The sequence below is a fragment of the Miscanthus floridulus genome, chromosome 18 (genome assembly GCF_019320115.1).
Source record: "Miscanthus floridulus cultivar M001 chromosome 18, ASM1932011v1, whole genome shotgun sequence".
NCBI classification, from domain to species: domain Eukaryota; kingdom Viridiplantae; phylum Streptophyta; class Magnoliopsida; order Poales; family Poaceae; genus Miscanthus; species Miscanthus floridulus.
Window position 1 is genome coordinate 93,820,917 of NC_089597.1, and position 18,859 is coordinate 93,839,775.

Below are 18,859 nucleotides of genomic sequence, written 5' to 3' on the forward strand. Positions count from 1 at the left end.
GAGGAGGCGGCGTTCCGGCGCGCGGCGAGCTTCGCGCGCGCGGCGCCGCTGAGGCGGTACCACCCGCTGAGCTTCGCGGCGCGCGGGACGGCGCGGAACTTCCTGCTGGAGCCGCTGCGGAGCCTGCAGGACGAGTTCTACACCGTCTACTTTAGCCTCCTCGTCTCCGACGCCGAGAGCTGATTGCTTGATCGGTGTGCACGTGAACGAACTGGAGGACTGAGACTGATCACGCTAGTTGGTTGCGCTGTACAATGACGCTCTGTATCCACATGAGCCATGAACAGTTATATATATGGAGTGAATGGAATATTGGGCGCCAAATGCCATAGATGCTCACGGAGAAAGTAAAGTTTGCTCTCAGGAGCACGTGCCCTCACATGGGGAACCGTTGGATTCGCAGTGGGATGCGTGCAGACGGAGGGAGACCATACTCCTGTTGTGCACGTATCTTAGTGTGAATCCAATGATTTATAATTATTGGGCGTATTGGATTGATGGGTTGCATAGTAGATTTTAGATTATTTTGAATGATTCAATAGTATTTTGTGAGAGAAAATAAATTAAAATAAACTGAAACTTCAGCAATCGAACACGCTGATTGTCTCTCTCATGTTGCGCATGTATCCGGTACGAATAATGTGAGGGCACATGCTCTCAGGAGCAGCGTGGCGGTCAGGCACCTTTTAGAACTCAGCCCTTGTTTAGTTCGCAAAATTTGGATTTTGGGGCTATTATAGCACCTTCGTTTTTATTTGACAAATAGTGTCCAAATATTGATTAATTAGGCTTAAAACGTTCGTCTCGCAATTTCCCACCAAACTGTGTAATTAGTTTTTCTTTTCGTCTATATTTAATGCTCCATGCACGGGCCGTAAATATTCGATATGACAAGTACTGTAGCAACTTTTTAGATTTTGGGGTCCAACTAAACAAGGGCTCAAGAAGATTTCTACACGAACACAGGGTGGTTCTGGTTCATTTGCCAGAGACACGGGAAACTGGAACTGGGTCAAATCATTAGAAAAAGCCCAGCAGGTGGCCAGGTGCCCTCCCAGGGCCCAGCGCATGACACACCTGTACGGCCGCCCCCTCTTTTCAACATGAGCTTTGGCCCTAAAAAAATAGATGTGGCCCTTTTTTATTTGAACTTACATGACCCTGAAATCAAATTTTCTTTCTTCTATGGTCTTCTATTTGTTTTGAGCACTTGGCGGGGTTAAGTCAAGGGTAAAATAACCATTTTACCCCTTGCAAAAAAAATAAAATATAGAGTTTTGTTTGTTTCTTATACATTTGGAGTAATATTACACAAATAAATTCACACATAACAGTACATAATAACATACATAATCAAGTACACAAATACATTGCAATAAAATGAGCTTATCAAATGCATAAAAATTACACAAATGCATTGCAATTAACCATAGTTTCATACTCACAAAATTAAAGTCACACAAATTAAAAGTACGATTTCAAACATAATTGGTCTTACATACAACGAGCTCCAATCGGGCTATTGCCAGACTCCACTATTGTGCGTTCATTAAAATTTCATTAATCATTTAACAAGGACGAGTTCACTAGAACATAGCACTGCCACCAGCAACACAAACAAGTTTTCAAAAGAAAAAAAAACAAGAAACACAAATGACACGCAGCACTGGCGTATACGAGCATGCGGATTCGTTATCTAGTCGTCCTTCAGGCCGCGGTCACCTCCTCCACGAGCCGCTGGAACTCGGCGTGAACCGGAACGAGCGGTGCAGGAGCTGGGAGTCCGAGTCCTCCCCGTCGTCCTCATCGTCGTCGGTGATCTGCGCGAACTCGTGGTGCGGGAAGTCGACCTACGGCGGGTCGTGCGCGCGGAGGACGGCACGGTCGAGGGCCGGTGGGAGCGACAGCGGGAGGCCGTGCGCCGTCTCGTCCCACGAGTTGACGAACTGCATGGCGCTGACGCCATCGAACATGCAGTGGTTGATGGCCAGCCCCAGCACGAAGTCGCCACACTTGAACTTGGTTACCATGCATGTCCATGGATCGATCGCCCATTGTTATCGTACCTGGGCTGCAAGCAGCGGCATCTCGAGTATGTTCTTGGCGCCGGGGACGCTGTACAAGAGCCTGCCGAGCACGGAGGCGTTAGGGTCGGTGACGTCGCCGATGTCCGCCATGGTGCAGTCCGCCTCAGCCTCCACGAACACGGCGCCTTCGCCCGTGCAGTCCACGACCAGCTTCCCCTCGCCTGATCGAGATCGCCAGCCGCCCAGCGAGCGGGTAGTAGTGGACGAGCACCTTCGCCAGCGACTCCCTCAGCACGTCGCAGGCGCTGATTCCGTCGCCGGAGCCGTCTGCCGCCCTGAAGCAGTACACGGTCTGCACGATGACGGCAATGTTCTGGTCCAGGGTTGGAGAGGCAGTAGAGGCCGCTGGGCGTCTCCTCCGCTGGCGGCACCAGCGACGGCTCCCCTGCTGCTCGATGCGCAGCTCGAACACACCCTGCAGGAGATCCGGGGGCCGGAGATCCCCGCGGCGGTCCCTGGCCGGCTGCGGCGGCGTCGGAGCCCTCCCCCATCCTCGGTGTCGTGTGTTTCCGCCCGCTCGATGTCGGTCTGGATTGGATGCCGCGGTATTGGCAGAAACACAGAAGGGCAATTTAGATATTTCGCCTATCAAACAGTGGACAAACTAACAACAGACTTGACAAAAAGTCATAGAAGGAAGAAAATTTCGTATCAGAGTCATACAGGTAAGTTCAAAAGAAAAAAGCCCACGAGATGCATTTTTTTCAAGGCTATACAGGTAAAAAGCTCTTTCAACATTGTTGGACATCACGTGGAGAAAGGAGTAGTGATTCTGGCGATTTACTTTGAGGAAGTTTCTTCAAAACTTAAAAGGGTCTATCTCTGCTTCAGGTGACTGAAGGTGCTTATCCTAGCCTCTGGCAAAACCCTAGTTTGGCCATGGCGCCACCTTCTCTCCCAATCTCAAATATAATAAATTAATTCTCGAAAAATATATTAAATGTAAGTCTATGATAACTTTTTTGCTTCCTTTTTCTATGCCTGACCCAACTTAAATGCATGCTAATCAATTCAATACACTCACGGCGCAAGAACTAGAGAAAAAGGGTAATGAAGGAGAAAAAGGAAATAACTTTTCTGAGGATATTTAATCAGAATTAAGAAAATAGTAAGGATATTATAAGGCGTTTAATTTAGGACTTGGGAGGGTAAGGCTGAGCGGTGATCCAAAGCAAAATAGCCATTGGATACGTGGCAAAGATATGGTGTGAAACTATCACATGCCTTAATTTCCCTATTGTGGTCGTGCATATAATGCGTTTAGAAAAGAAAGGATATTGAACAAAGGAGTTATTTCATATTTAGAAAAGATAGTATATACGAACTGGTGGATGTAGCAAAGAATAGAACTAGTGCAAGCGTGTTGCACTAGCTCAAAAGCATTCAGGGACCTAGTATCAAATCTTTCCAAGTGTGTTATCTATATATCCAATTTCTTGTGGTGGGTTTAATTAGACAACATCCTATCCAATGTTAAGTGTTTGATCATGTAGTTTCCATGCAAGTATTTGGGCTTGGCCGCTCAAAAGGACTAATATTCAACCAGTAATCAACAAGGTCTCCCCAAAACTTTCAAGTTGAAAATCGAGATTTATGGATAATGTAGGGAGATTAATCTCAGTTAACTCTGTGATGTCGTTCATGCCAGTCCATTTTTAATAGTCTTTGCAATGAAGAAATGGGCAATAAAGAAAATTGATAAGATAAGGAGAGCTTTCTTTTGGAAGGGATCATAAAATGCAAGTGGAGATCATTGCCTTGTTAAGTGGCAGAAGGTGATGACACTACTAGAGACTTTAGAACGATGTCCCAATTTGACATTTGCCTCGGCATTTTTTGCCCCCGGGACTAAAGGACCCTTTAGTCCCGGTTGGTAATACCAACTGGGACTAAAGGTCCCTGCCCAACGGTCGTCCGCGGGGCAGGGATCTTTAGTCCCGGCTGGTATTACCAACCGGGACTAAAGGTTTACCTTTAGTCCCGGTTGGTAATATCAACCGGGACTAAAGCTTTTAGTCCTGGTTTGGGTGATGCCCCGGGAATAAAGATTAATCTTTAGTTCTGGTTTGGACCCCTAACCGGGACTAATTATCCCGGTCTATAATTCAGCTCATTTCTTCCTCCCCGAGCCCGAGCCATTGCATTCAAACTCACTGTCTCTGTTCTTCAGCTTGCTGTTGTTCTTGCTCTCTCCCCCTCCATTGGTGTTGCTCTTCGATTTTGGAGGTAACAAACTTAATCCTCTTATGTTTTATCAGTAGCTTATCTCATTTTGCGATGTAGATGCATGTGTAACTTTATATGTTGGACTTTATTATGATTTTATATGTCATTTTTAGCTCAAAATCACATGATGATTTGCATATATGTTTGGATAAACAAAAGTTAAATTAGTTCATCAAAATCACGCCTCGCTCGTCCTCGCTGGAGCACGCGCCATCCTCGTCCCCGGTGGCTTACGTGATCTTAGAATTAATTTTTTCATGAAATGAAAAACTTAGAAAATTGTTAGAAAATTATAGAAAATCTGTACTAGTTGAACTTGCGGACCGTGTTCAGCTTGGCAAGCATGTTCTCTGCCGAGCGGTAACGGACGTCAATGAGGAGCTTTGATTCTACGAGGGAGAGCGGCAACGGTCGTGGAAAACCGTGTTCCCTTTCTCATAGAATCGGAGCTCTTCCTTGGCCAAGTACGGTGCCATTCGGTGGAGAAATGCTCGCCGGGATGATCACGTAAGTAAGGTCAATTAGTACGGATGGTTATTTATTGAAACATGTTTTTGAGCTATAATTTGATGGATATTTGATAACTTCAGACCTACAAATGTCATCTACAAATGTTACTATCCTCGGCAACCTAAACGCCCGCGAGCTCGCCGATATCAAGCAGGTCACTTAGAATTATTTTTTTCATGAAATGAAATACTTAGAAATCATGCCTTTTATTTTTTAGAATTAAATTTTCCATGAAATGAAAAACTTAGAAAATAGTTAGAAAATTGTAGAAAATCCATACTAGTTGAACTTGCGGACCGTGTTCAGGTCGGCGAGCATGTTCTCTGCCGAGCGGTAACGGACGTCAAGGAGGAGCTTTGATTCTACGAGGGAGAGCGGCAACGGTCGTGGAAGACCGTATTCCCTTTCTCATAGAATCGGAGCTCTTCCTTGGCCAAGTACAGTGTCGTCCGGTGGAGAAATGCTCGCCGAGTTGATCACATAAGCAAGGTCAACTAGTATGGATGGTTATTTATTAAAACATGTTTTTGAGCTATAATTTGATGGATATTTGATAACTTCAGACCTATAAATGTCATCTACAAATGTTACTATCATCGGCAACCTAAACGTTCGTGAGCTCGCCGATATCGAGCAGGTCACTTAGAATTATTTTTTCCATGAAATGAACTACTTAGAAATCATGCCTTTTTTTAGAATTAAATTTTCCATGAAATGAAAAACTTAGTAAATAGTTAGAAAATTATAGAAAATCCGTACTAGTTGAACTTGCGGACCGTGTTCAGCTCGGCCAACATGTTCTCTGCCGAGCGGTAACGGACGTCAAGGAGGAACTTTGATTCTACGAGGGAGAGCGGCAACGGTCGTGGAAGACCGTGTTCCCTTTCTCGTAGGATCAGAGCTCTTCCTTAGCCAAGTACGGTGTCGTCCGGTGGAGAAATGCTGGCCGAGATGATCACGTAAGCAAGGTCAACTAGTACGGATGGTTATTTATTGAAACATGTGAAATCCGTACTAGTTTTATTTAAATATATCATTTTAGGAAATATGAAATTTACACTAGTTTGCAAAAATAAGTATAGAAAGTAGATGACAACTGGTACCGGATCATCGGCCTCTCGTTCGGTTGCGAAACGACTGAGGCCAGAACTCCCTCTCATTATCTGCGGCAAGTGTAAGCAGAATATTGTGATGGAGTACCGAGTTAAGAGACAGGGACCCAACAAGGGTCGTGTTTTCTACAAGTGCCTGGATCGCGATGTGAGTTTCTTACGCATTTTATAATTATGGCTAATTGACCTGCTTTTCTTGAATATTTTTGACTAAATATTTTTTGGCTTTAATTTCAGTGGGAGGGCAATGGATGCGATGGTTGGTACTGGGAGGAAGATTATGCTACATACGTGTAGAATTTGGGTGCGCTTGAGGTAGCGGCTGCTGCTGATGAGTCAGTGAGCCAGCAGGAGAAGCTTATTGATATTCAACAGAAGAATGATTTGTCTGTTTTAGTTGTGTACGATCACGAAATAATTATGTTACTGAAGTGCATTGTAGTTTTAGTTTGTTTAGTGATAGTTGGGATTGCTTACGTTGTAGCCAGGCTTAGTTAATTAATCAACCGTGTGTGTGTCATTTATGTTGTGTAATAAATACTTAATTATGTTTAAGGTTTTCATAATTTGTCGTGTAATACAGATTATGTCACGCCATTGGATGTACAATGCCGATCACTGCTCCCAAGACTTTATTGAGGGCTTGCACTATTTCTTAGGTGTGGCCAAGGCAAATAAGCGGGATGGTTTCATGTGCTGTCCATGTGCCCTATGTAAGAATTTAAAGGAATATTCAAGCTTATTGAGTCTTCATTCATATTTGCTTAAGTCAGGTTTTATGTCAAACTATATATGTTGGACTAAGCATGGAGAAAGCGGGGTAATGATAGAAGAAGGTGAAGGAGAAGATTTAGACATTGATGACATTATTGCTCGGTATGGTGCCTTTGATGATACTATAATAGGGGGAGATGAAGAAGAGGTAGCGGTAGAAGATGATCTCGATGATGCTCTTGGCGATGCCATTCGTGATGCACAACAAGAATTGGAAAGTGAAAAAGAGAAAGTTAAGTTTGAGCGCATGCTTGAGGATCATAGGAAGTTGCTATACCCGACGGCCGAAGAGGGGCAAAAAAAGCTGGGTACAACACTGGAATTGCTATATTGGAAGGCAAAGAATGGTATATCCGACGAGGCATTTGGGAATTTATTGAACCTCATAAAGAAGATGCTTCCGAAACCAAATGAATTGCCCACCACTACGTACGAAGCAAAAAAGGTTGTCTGCCCATTGGGATTAAAAATCCAGAAGATACATGCATGTCCTAATGATTGCATCCTCTACCATGGCAATGAATACGAGAATTTGGATGAATGCCCGGTATGTAAAGCATCGCGGTATAAGATCAGGTGCGATGATCCTGGTGACATCGAGGGTGAACAACGTCCTAGAAAGAAAATCTCTGCCAAGGTTATGTGGTATGCTCCTATAATACCACGCTTAAAACGTTTGTTCAGAAATAAAGACCATGCAAAGTTGTTGCGGTGGCATAAAGAAGACCGTAAGGTAGACAATATGCTGAGACACCCAGCTGATGGGTTCCAGTGGAGAGCGATAGACAGGGAATTTCCAGAGTTTGCAAATGAGGCTAGAAACTTAAGGTTCGCCTTAAGTACAGATGGTATGAATCCTTTTGGGGAGTAGAGCACTAGTCATAGCACTTGGCTAGTTACTCTATGTATCTACAACCTTCCTCCATGGTTATGCATGAAGTAGAAGTTCATTATGATGCCGATCCTCATCCAAGGTCCGAGGCAACCTGGCAACGACATTGATGTCTATCTGAAGCCATTAGTTGAAGAACTTCTAGTTTTATGGAATAAACCAGGTGTACGTGTCTGGGATGAGTACAAACAAGAACACTTTGACCTATGAGTAATGTTGTTCGTAACAATCAATGATTAGCCTACTTTAAGTAATCTTTCAGGTCAGACAAACAAAGGATATAATGCATGCACACATTGTTTTGATGACCTTGACAGTATATATTTGAAAAGATGTCGAAAGGTCATGTACCTTGGCCATCGTCGATTCCTTCCTTTGAATCACTAAGTAAGAAAGAAAGGTAAGCATTTTAAAGGTAAGCCAGACCACCGAAAGAAGCCTCATAACCGAACCGGGGAAGATGTACTCGCAATGGTCAAGGATGTGAAAGTAGTATTTGGAAAGGGACAAGGCAGCGAATCTGTTCCCAAAGATGCTAAGGGGCACGCACCCATATGGAAGAAGAAGTCCATCTTTTGGGAGCTACCCTATTGGCAAGTCCTAGAGGTCCGCAACGCAATCGACGTGATGCACCTGACAAAGAATCTTTGTGTGAACCTGTTAGGATTCATGGGTGTGTACGGGAAGCCAAAGAATTCACTTGAAGCACATCAGGACTTGCAGGGCATTAAAGAATGAGACAACCTTCATTTAGAGAAGACAGATGATGGATGTCATTACTTAAGTCCTGCTAGCTACACGCTTAGCAAAGAAGAGAGGGACAGCATGTTTGAATATCTAAGCAGCATCAAGGTCCCATCGGGATTCTCCTCCAATATAAAGGGTATAATAAATGTGCCAGATAAGAAATTCCTAAACTTAAAGTCCCACGACTACCACGTGCTTATGATGCAATTGCTTCCAGTTGCTTTAAGAGGAATTCTACCTCCACATGTACGTCTAGCCACCGTGAAGCTATGTGCATTCCTCAATGCAATTTCTCAGAAGGCAATCAATCCAGTGGAACTAGCTACTCTACAGAATGATGTGGTTCAATGTCTTGTCAGCTTTGAGTTGGTGTTCCCTCCATCCTTCTTTAATATCATGACACACCTCCTAGTTCATTTGGTGAAGGAGATTAGTATTCTTGGACCTGTGTTCTTACATAACATGTTCCCCTTCGAGAGGTTTATGGGAGTCTTGAAGAAATATGTGAAAGTCCGTTCTAAGCCTGAAGGAAGCATCGCCCAGGGCTATGGAACATAGGAGGTCATTGAGTTCTATGTTGACTTTATTCCTGACCTTGCCTCGATTGGTATTCCTGAATCGCGACATGAGGGGAGACTCAGTGGTAAAGGAACTTTAGGGAAGAAAACATATATTGGCATGGAAGACGATTATTTCAACAAAGCACACTACACAATTCTTCAGAACTCATCATTGGTGCATCCATACATCGAGATACATAAGGAGTTCTTACGATCCAAGTTTCCAAGGAAGACTGAAGCTTGGATTAGGCGTCAGCACATGGAAAGTTTCAGTGGTTGGTTGCGAAAAGAATGTCAAGGCGATGACAATATTGATGAGCAACTGTATTTATTGGCTAGGCAACCATCATGGCATATCCTCATGTACTAAGGGTACGAGATAAATGGAAATATATTTTACACAGTTGCCCAAGATAAAAGGAGCACCAATCAAAATAGTGGTGTTCGCATAGATGGCACAGATCCAAATGGGAATATACAAACATATTATGGCCGCATAGAAGATATATGAGAACTAGACTACGCACCTAATTTTAAAGTCCCTTTGTTCCGGTGCCAATGGGTGATGCTGACCGGAGGAGGGGTAACAGTCGACAAAGAGTATGGAATGACAACAGTGGACCTCAACAATATTAGGTACAAAGATGAACCATTCGTCCTTGCTGCCGATGTGAGTCAGGTGTTCTATGTGAAAGACATGTCTACAAAATCAAAGAGAGGAAAAAACAAAAACATCAACTCAATGATCAATGAGCCAAAGTCAGACATGTCAGACATGTCAGAAGATTACGAAAGAAATGTCCGAATTCCACCCTTCATAGTGAAGAAAGATCCAAGCATCATGTTAAATAATGAAGACACTCCATGGTTACGACAAGATCATAACCAAGGGTCATACGTCAAGAAGAAATTCACTGTTGTGCCCGCATGATACAACGATGCATGTTTAATATATTATGTTTTAGAGATGGATATTATGTAATATGTTATGACTTCACAATTGTTTTTTCATCTAAGGTCATTTAGTGTCTTATTTGAGCAAGTTTGACCAAGTTTGTTAAACTCAAAAAGATCTACAATTGTTGTTTTGGTCAACTTTCCATTTGAGAAAGTTTGGACGGTTCAAATTTATGATTTTTAAATTTCAACGCCTACAAACTAGTTTTTGGGACCCTAGATTGTCTCAAATTGAAAAGTTTTGAATACCAAGTTTGTTAAGCTCATCAATATCTACAATCCTTATATAGGCCATTTTTTCATTTGAGAAAGCTTGAACAAAATGTAGTTCAAATTTCACAAGTGTGTGACATAGTTTTAGAAAGTCTATATGAGATTCAAGAAGTTGTGACTAGTGTTTGATAAAAATTTCTCAAATGGGAAAATGAGCTATGTAACAATTGTAGATCTTGCTGAGATGATCAAACTTGGTATTCAGAGTTTTTTCATCTGAGGTCATTTAGTGTCTCATTTGAGCAAGTTTGACCAAGTCAAATTTGGTCAAATGAAAAAACAACACTTTGACTCTAGTATTATGAACTCTAAATAACTTAAAATTGAAAAGTTTTGAATACCAAGTTTGTTAAACTCAAAAAGATCTACAATTGTTGTTTTGGTCAACTTTCCATTTGAGAACGTTTGGATGGTTCAAATTTTGATTTTTAAATTTCAACGCCTACAAACTAGTTTTCGGGACCCTAGATTGTCTCAAATTGAAAAGTTTAGAATACCAAGTTTGTTAAGCTCATCAATATCTACAATCCTTATATAGGCCATTTTTTCATTTAAGAAACCTTAAAACAAAATGTAGTTTAAATTTTACAAGTGTGTGGCATAGTTTTAGAAAGTCTATATGAGATTTAAGAAGTTGTGACTAGTGTTTGATAAAAATTTCTCAAATAGGAAAATGAGCTATGTAACAATTGTAAATCTTGCTGAGATGATCAAACTTAGTATTCAGATTTTTTTCATCTGAGGTCATTTAGTGTCTCATTTGAGCAAGTTTGACCAAGTCAAATTTGGTCAAATGAAAAAACAACACTTTGACTCTAGTATTATGAACTCTAAATGAGTTCAAATTGAAAAGTTTTGAATACCAAGTTTGTTAAACTCAAAAATATCTACAATTGTTGTTTTGGTCAACTTTCCATTTGAGAAAGTTTGGATGATTCAAATTTGTGATTTTTAAATTTCAACGCCTACAAACTAGTTTTCGGGACCCTAGATTGTCTCAAATTGAAAAGTTGTGAATACCAAGTTTGTTAAGCTCATCAATATCTACATTCCTTATATAGGCCATTTTTCATTTGAGAAAATTGTAAAACAAAAAATACTACATTTTCTTTATTTTTGTAGGTTCAACAAAAATTTCCTATCAATTTTGGTCAAAAACCGAGACAAAATTAAAACATTGACGTTACAATAATGTGATAATAAATTTCCTATCGAATAATATTAGTTTTATTAATTTTAAGTTACAAATATATTTTTGCATTAACAAAATACTTAGTATTAGTAACATTTATATTCTATATTCATAAAAGAAATTAAAAACTTTAGGTTACAAAATTTTCCTATTTACAATAAATAATTAGTTAATCAATAGTATTTTTTAAAATAAATATTGCAAAGTATTGAAGTTGCTATGGAATTAATTGATTAACTTAGTATTAAACAAAATCAAAATCCCAGGCCTTTCCAATTACGCTGGCGGGTTGCCAAAATTTTCAGGCCTTCAGTCCCGGCCCAGACCAAGAACCGGGACTAAAGGGTTGGTGGCAATTTCGGTGCCTGCCCAAAAATACATTTAGTCCCGGCTGGTGTTACCAGCCGGGACTAAAGGGTCCCGGCCTATATATATCGAACGTTTGTTCTGTTCATCTTCGATCTCGCCTCCGTCGCTCAGCCCGCCCGGCCGCGCCATCCGCCGTCGTCGAGCTCGTCTCTGCCGCGCCACCGTCGTCTACCCCTGCTCGGCCGTGCCATTCTCCCGGCCCGCAATGCCGCATCCCGTCTCCGCCGCCGCACCCGACCACACCCTCCGTCGCCGACGCTTCCCACGCGCCCACCGTACGGCCTCCGTCGAGTACTCTGCTTGATATGCTGCATGCTCTCGATCAGCCATGCTTTTTAGATTTTTTTTTACAAAGTCTCGGTTGTATGTTAGATTAAAATGTATTAAATTTTAATTAGTAGTTTATTATTGTTAGTTTTTTAGTTATTTCTTAGGTAGTTTTTGATATATTAGATTAAATGTATTAAAATTTAATTAGTATTTTATTTAGATAGTTTTTTAGATAGTTTTTTATTATAGTTTTTGATATATGTTAGATTAAAATGTATTATCTATTACTAGTTTATCTAATTTCATGTTAGATTTATTTAATTGGATTTAGTAATTATATATTCTATCTCTCTATATATATTATATCTAGAGAGATTCTATATGTATACATATGTACTTAATTATTTCTATATGTATATATACATGTACTTATTTTCATGTGTTGAGAGAGAGAGAAAATTGTATCTAGAGAGACATTCTATGTGTATCACATGCATATCTAGAGATATAGACATATGCACTTATTTCTATGTGTTGAGAGAGAGAGAAAATATATTGTATCATTATATGTGTATATATATACATGTACTTATTTCCATGTTTTTGGATCAAAAGTGTTTTTGATTCGATTCCAAAGCCTATACCTTATTATTGTTTATCCTTATGAAATATTATGTGTTATTATATTTAATTGGATTTAGTAATTCTATATGTGTTATCACATGTACTTATGTTATGTACCATAGTAATTCTATCTATGTGTTATCTTGAAGATACAAATGGCTGCTCCGAATGATAACTTGAGTGATGACATAATGGCGGATATTATCAACGCCGGCATCAATGTGGATGTAGATGACACGAGTCAGTACTTTGCTGATTATGAGGATATCCTAAATATGCCGGTGGTTGAAGATCAACAAATTGTCGCGCAAGAAAATACTGGCGAGGTATATTCGATTATCTATCATTTCTTATAGATGCATGCGTACGTATATTTGTTGTTAATCGTTGTGTTTCTACTCATGTAGTCGGTCTCTGGATCTACATCAACCACCGACAAAAGTAGGAAAGTCCGAGAGCCAAAAAAGTCATTAGAGGGCCATTTCATAATATCAAAATTTAACACCGACATCGGCAAACCATTGGGACCACATGCTCAGACATATGTCAATCAATGTGGGTTCATTGTAAGGGATAGGATCCCAGTTAGTGCTCGTGAATGGAAGCAGAAGATATCCGCTCCTAATATTAGTTTTGTATCTGATCATGACAAGAACCTAGCTTGGAGAGATATCGCTCAGCATTTCACATTACAAGCAGATGATGCTTTGAAGGAGCTAGTGAGGGATTGGACAATGAAGAAGATGGCAACATTGTTCCAGAGTTGGAAGAAGACATTGTATAAAAAGTTGGAGTCCCATTAGGATGCCTTCGTAGAATACAAGACATCTCAAGATAGTGAGGAACGTGTGATGAGGAATCGGCAGAATGCCCGACAGAAGCAATACCATCATCGCATGGGATCAGGTGGTTATAGGAGTGCTATTCCCAAGTGGTAGAACCTAGAAGCAGAGATTACTGCCAAGGGAATCATACCTGAAACAATAGAGAAGAACTGGCCTCAACGCGCGAAGAATTGGTTCTATGCTCATGGGGGAAGCCTAGACCCAGACACTGGCAAGCTAATTTTCAGCCAAAAAATTGACAAAGCAACACAGAGACTAGCTCGTGCTAGGGAAGAAGCTGATAGTGGTGTTTTCAAGCCCAACAGAGAGAAGGATGAATTGACATATGCCCTAGAGAATCCCGAACACGGTGGTCGAACAAGAGGCTATGGGGCGGTTCCGTAGCTACATGCATTCCTAGCAGACAAGGATACCTACAGAAGCCGCTAGAGAAAGAAGGATGAGGAGGCAGAACGAATCCGTGCATTAGAGCAATTTGTTGATGAGTCACGACAAGCATTGCTTGAATCACGTGAACAAGAAAAATCTCTTGAGGCAAGAATGCAGGAGGAGATCAAGAGGCAAGTGCAGCTAGCAATGAGTCAAATGCAATCGCAATCAACGCCGGGAGTCACCATTAGCCCTGTTGGTCAGATGAAAAGCAGTTGTGCTTTTACGGAGCTACCAGTTATTCAAGACGACGCTGGGTTGCGCTTCCCTGTTGATGACATTACCGAGCCTCTAACAACATGTGAGCTGCACATTCCAGATGGTAATAATGCATCAATCATGGTGGCTATAAGGGTTGTATCTCCAATAGACCGAACGAAGACACCAAGAATCCATGGGTTAGTTATTCAACCTGGATATGCTAGCGTCTCGGTCGATAGAGTGCTCAAAGGTTACAACAATGTTCCTCTTGACATTGAAGGCGGTGATGGGGAGAAGACACTAGGAGAAGCAGAGAAGACATTTATTCAATGGCGCAAACGCTTCATCATCATTCCTGGGGCGCCACCGCTTCCCCTACCTCACCCTAGGTATGAATGAAAGTGAATGAAATATTATTTTCCATTAATTTTCTATTGGCTTCAAAAATAATTGACACACAACTTGTTTTTGTAGCAGGGTCTCCCCCTAGCCTAGCCTAATTATTCATTCCCCATCTCATCACAGCGTCACGAGGGGTGAGACGACTTCATCCCCACGGCGATCGCCAACTCCTACACCGGCCCCATCACCTTCACAACAATCTCCAACTCCTACACCGGCCCCACCGCCTCCACAACGATCTCCAACACCTCCACGCCAATCTCCACCAACACCGGCCACATCGCCTCCACGCCGGTCTCCAACACCGCCCCCACCCCCTCCACAGCGACGCACTACAAAGACGTCTAAGGTCCCGGCGACAAAGAAAACCTCGAGAAAAAGAGTTATTTCTCAAGAAATACTTCCTAAAAAGACTGATGAGCAAATAGCAGCTAAAGAAGACAAAAAAGTGAAAGATTTTTTTATAGATACCAAAAATAAGAGTCAAGTGAAGCTTAAGGAGAAGCTGTACTTTTACCTACCACGAGAGGTGCTGAGGCAGAAGGTCGATGCTCACAAGAAAAAGATGATTGAACTTCGTAAGCCTTCGCCACTATCAGACTATGACCGCTCCCTCGTGAAGTCACATGATGCAGGTAAGAAAAGGAAAAGAGCATTAGGAAAGGATGTCCCACAGCTCGAACAACAGAAGCAACCAATGCAAAATCTTGTTGTTGCTAATGAATATGGTTCCAACATAGAAGTCTATCGACTAGACAACTCTAGAGAAGTGTCGGTTCAAGCCCTTAATGCTTTTTTTAAAGATACTGGTTTAACCTTGGATCAATTGATGGGCAAAGCTCCAATCTAGAACCTAGAAGTTGATACCTGGAAGACTTATAAATATGGCAAAAGTCTATAAAACTCTGCGGCTCTGAATGAATTGGGTACACAAATGTACTTGCTCAACAAGTGGTACATGCAGGCGTGTGGCAGGGGTGAGCAATGGATCTTTGTCAGATTTAGAGACCATCATTACTTCCGTGGCGATGACATCTTACATATTAGTTTTGAAAAATTGAATCAACTATTCCACTTGGACGCTCTGGACAAATCAATCATTAGCTCCTTTTGTTTGTAAGTGATTCTTACTTTTATTTAATAAACTCACTTCCATGCGTACGTGTATATAATTATCCTCACATGTAACTTATATTTATATACAGATTCCAGATGTCAGAGCTCCAAAGAATACAAGACACCAGTGTTGGCTTTATTGATCCTTATATCGTATTCAAAACTGATATTATTGTCAAGGAGCGGTGGGTATCTGAAGCACAGGAGAATATCATGATGTTCTTCGTGAAGCAGTATGACAAGACAACAATACTTTTCCCGTACAACTTTGAGTAAGTGTTAATAATAATGTAGTCTACACATTTTATGTAATATCAATACAACTTATATGCATATACGTGTGTGTATAAACCAATGCAGGTTTCACTGGATACTCATTGTTATTGAGTTAAACTCAAGTCGGGTAGTAATCTTTGACTCGTTGAGAAAAGAGCGAGCACTACACTAAGATATGATAGACATTATCCAGGGGTAATTTCGATCTCTCGTGCACAACTATTATTGAATAGACTTTGCCATAATTTATTAACGATCGTACATTATTGGTCGCACAGGGTTTGGAAAAAGTTTATTCGGCAACATCGCAAGGATTGCAAGGCACCACTTAATGTAGTTGAAATACCAGTAAGTTGTACTATATACACTTCCCCACGTGTTTAATTACTATATCGTACTTCAATTTACGTGTGAGATGATGAGAATAATCTTCTTCTCGTACAGTGGTGTTTGCGGCAGGAACCAGGTAATAACTTGTGTGGATACTACGTTTGTGAATTTATCACTGTGCACATAAGAAGAACTCCTAAAGATGTCCTCAGAGTACGTATATATCAATTTTTTATTTATTTTTAAATGAATATATATATATATATATGTATTAATACTTTTCCTTTTATTTCAAATGCAAGACTGAATGGTTGAAACGAAGGGTCATGCAAAAAGACCATCTGAAAGCAGTTCAAGAGTCAATAGCATGATATCTTCTAGAAAAAGTGCCAAATCCCAACGGCGAGTTCTACTTTGATCCTCAGGAATAAATTATGTAAATTAAATGTTTATTGATATCATTATTTTTGAGAACAAGATTATGAAAGTGTTGTATATGTACATATATATATCTATAATATATATAGGTTCATACTTTATTCGAATATAATAATGCTCGAGATGAGAATTAGATGTAATTATATGCATGCGTGTATTTATATTAGCAGCGTAGAATACGTACATAAAAACATATTATATATTAAACAAATACGTGTAACTAAACTGAAAACAAATTAAAAAAAGAAAAAGAAAAGGAACCTTTAGTCCCGGTTGGGGTTACCAACCGGAACTAAAGGGTGCGGCCACGTTTGCTCGGCTGGAGAGCCTTTAGTCCCGGTTGGTAACACCAACCAGGACTAAAGGTCCCTCTTTAGTCCCGGCTCGATGATCCGGGACTAAAGGTGGCACCTTTAGTCCCGGGATCGTTGTCCCGGCGCGGTAACCGAGACTAAAGGCTGTTACCGCCTGGGACAACAAGTCCATTCTGTAGTAGTGTGAAGCCAAAAGATAGGGGGACTGGGCATACTGGATTTTGATCGATTTGGTTGAGTGCTTCTCTTAGATGGCTATGCTTGAAAGGGAGCCTAATTGACCTTGGATTGGCGCACAATTGACGTGTGGTATCACATATAAAGCATTGTTAAGGGTGAGAATGAGTGTTCTCTTTGGACAAGGAGATAAAGCTAAGTTATGCCGGCATTCTCCTTGGCTAAATGGGAGGACCCCTATGAATCTGGCCTCTAATCTCTATCCATTGGCATGGAGAAAGAACCAATTGGCAAAAGGATGGTCTAACTAATATGAACTAGAATTTGGGGAATGAATTCAGTACAACAAATGCTCAAGTTGGTTAACCTTTGGGATTTTGTGAGAATTGATAGTCCAGTGGTCTTGATATGGTCATATATGGAAGTAGACTACAGTCTCACAAAAAAAGGAAGTGGACTACAGATGGGGCTTGTAGCGCCAAGCCGGCATACTTGGCCCAATTAAGAGGGTCCTACTGCAATTTAAGTCGGGATCAATATGGAAGGCTCATGCTGAGGGGAAGCACAAGTTCTTCACATGGCTATTGGTAAGAAACTTATGGTTGACAAACTTGAAGCCAAAGCTGGCCGAGTAATCTGACGTGCACACTATGGGATCAAGAGTCAGTGGCGGAGCCAGGATTCAAATTGAGTGCTCCCAACATGTAAAAGGCGCATATGCAATAATCTCCAAGATTGTTGGCCATGTCGCTCGTCGCTCTGCACACCTTTAACTATGTTGTTGACAATTTGCTACTATGCCTATTGTATATTCTTCGTTTTTAAAATCTTTATTAAAAATATATATTAAAAACATGCATGGTTTCACACCTTCAAACTAAATTTCTCATGCAATAAAATTAGAGATAATAAACTAATTTGAGTAGGGATTGTCTTCATTAGTGGTGCATGTAATCTGCTTGTTTCAATGTGGTATTGCCACCTTGTTGGGATGAGTGTTGCCCCCAAGCCGTCAAGCTTTTTAGTTCCTTCTAACTTTGCCTGGCTTGGGCACCCCATGATGCGTGGTTGCACATGACAAGCCTGTTAGGTTGATCTCTAGTCCCAAACTGGGTCCAATGGTCCAGTTGGGCCTTTGATCTGCGTCCTGATCGGGGGCGCCCAGCCCACTATGGCTGAAGGGCCCCTGTCATACTGCGCAATAAATAGAGGTGGGGGCCGGTGGCTCAAGTCACGAGGTTCGCCTGACCCGAACTCCCCACCGACAAACCCTAAACCCGATCTAGTGAGGGGCGTAGCCAGTGATGGGAAGCACCTCTACCACAGCACCGCGCCGGCTCCGGAATGCGTCACCAGACTCCACTGCCCTCACCGCTGATCGCCACCACGCATCACCGACGTCGTCTTCACCGACCATCGCTGCCCTAGCGTAGACACCGATTCCATGGCGGACACGAGCGGATTGAAAGCCTACGATGGTCGGTAACCTAGCACTACCTCTCTCTCTCTCTAATCTCTGTCTAGTGCATGTACTAGGACATGTTATACATTTACATGATGTACCCGGCTAGATCTATGCTCCTAGTGATCCTATAGGTCTAACAATGGTACCAGAGCCACGGTTTCTAGGGTTTTAGATCTAGAATGGGTGAACAATTAAACACAACGTAGATCCGTTCGAATCTGAGAAAAGAACAGAGGTTCATCCGAACCCTAACCCGTCGGGGAACAAGAACAG

At 41.5% G+C, this 18,859-nt stretch overlaps 1 pseudogene; it reads right to left on the reverse strand.

Annotated features, from left to right (window-relative positions):
* Positions 1 to 1,666: 1,666 nt before the first annotated feature.
* On the reverse strand, positions 1,667 to 2,825 carry LOC136524207 (omega-hydroxypalmitate O-feruloyl transferase-like; annotated as a pseudogene).
* Positions 2,826 to 18,859: the final 16,034 nt, after the last annotated feature.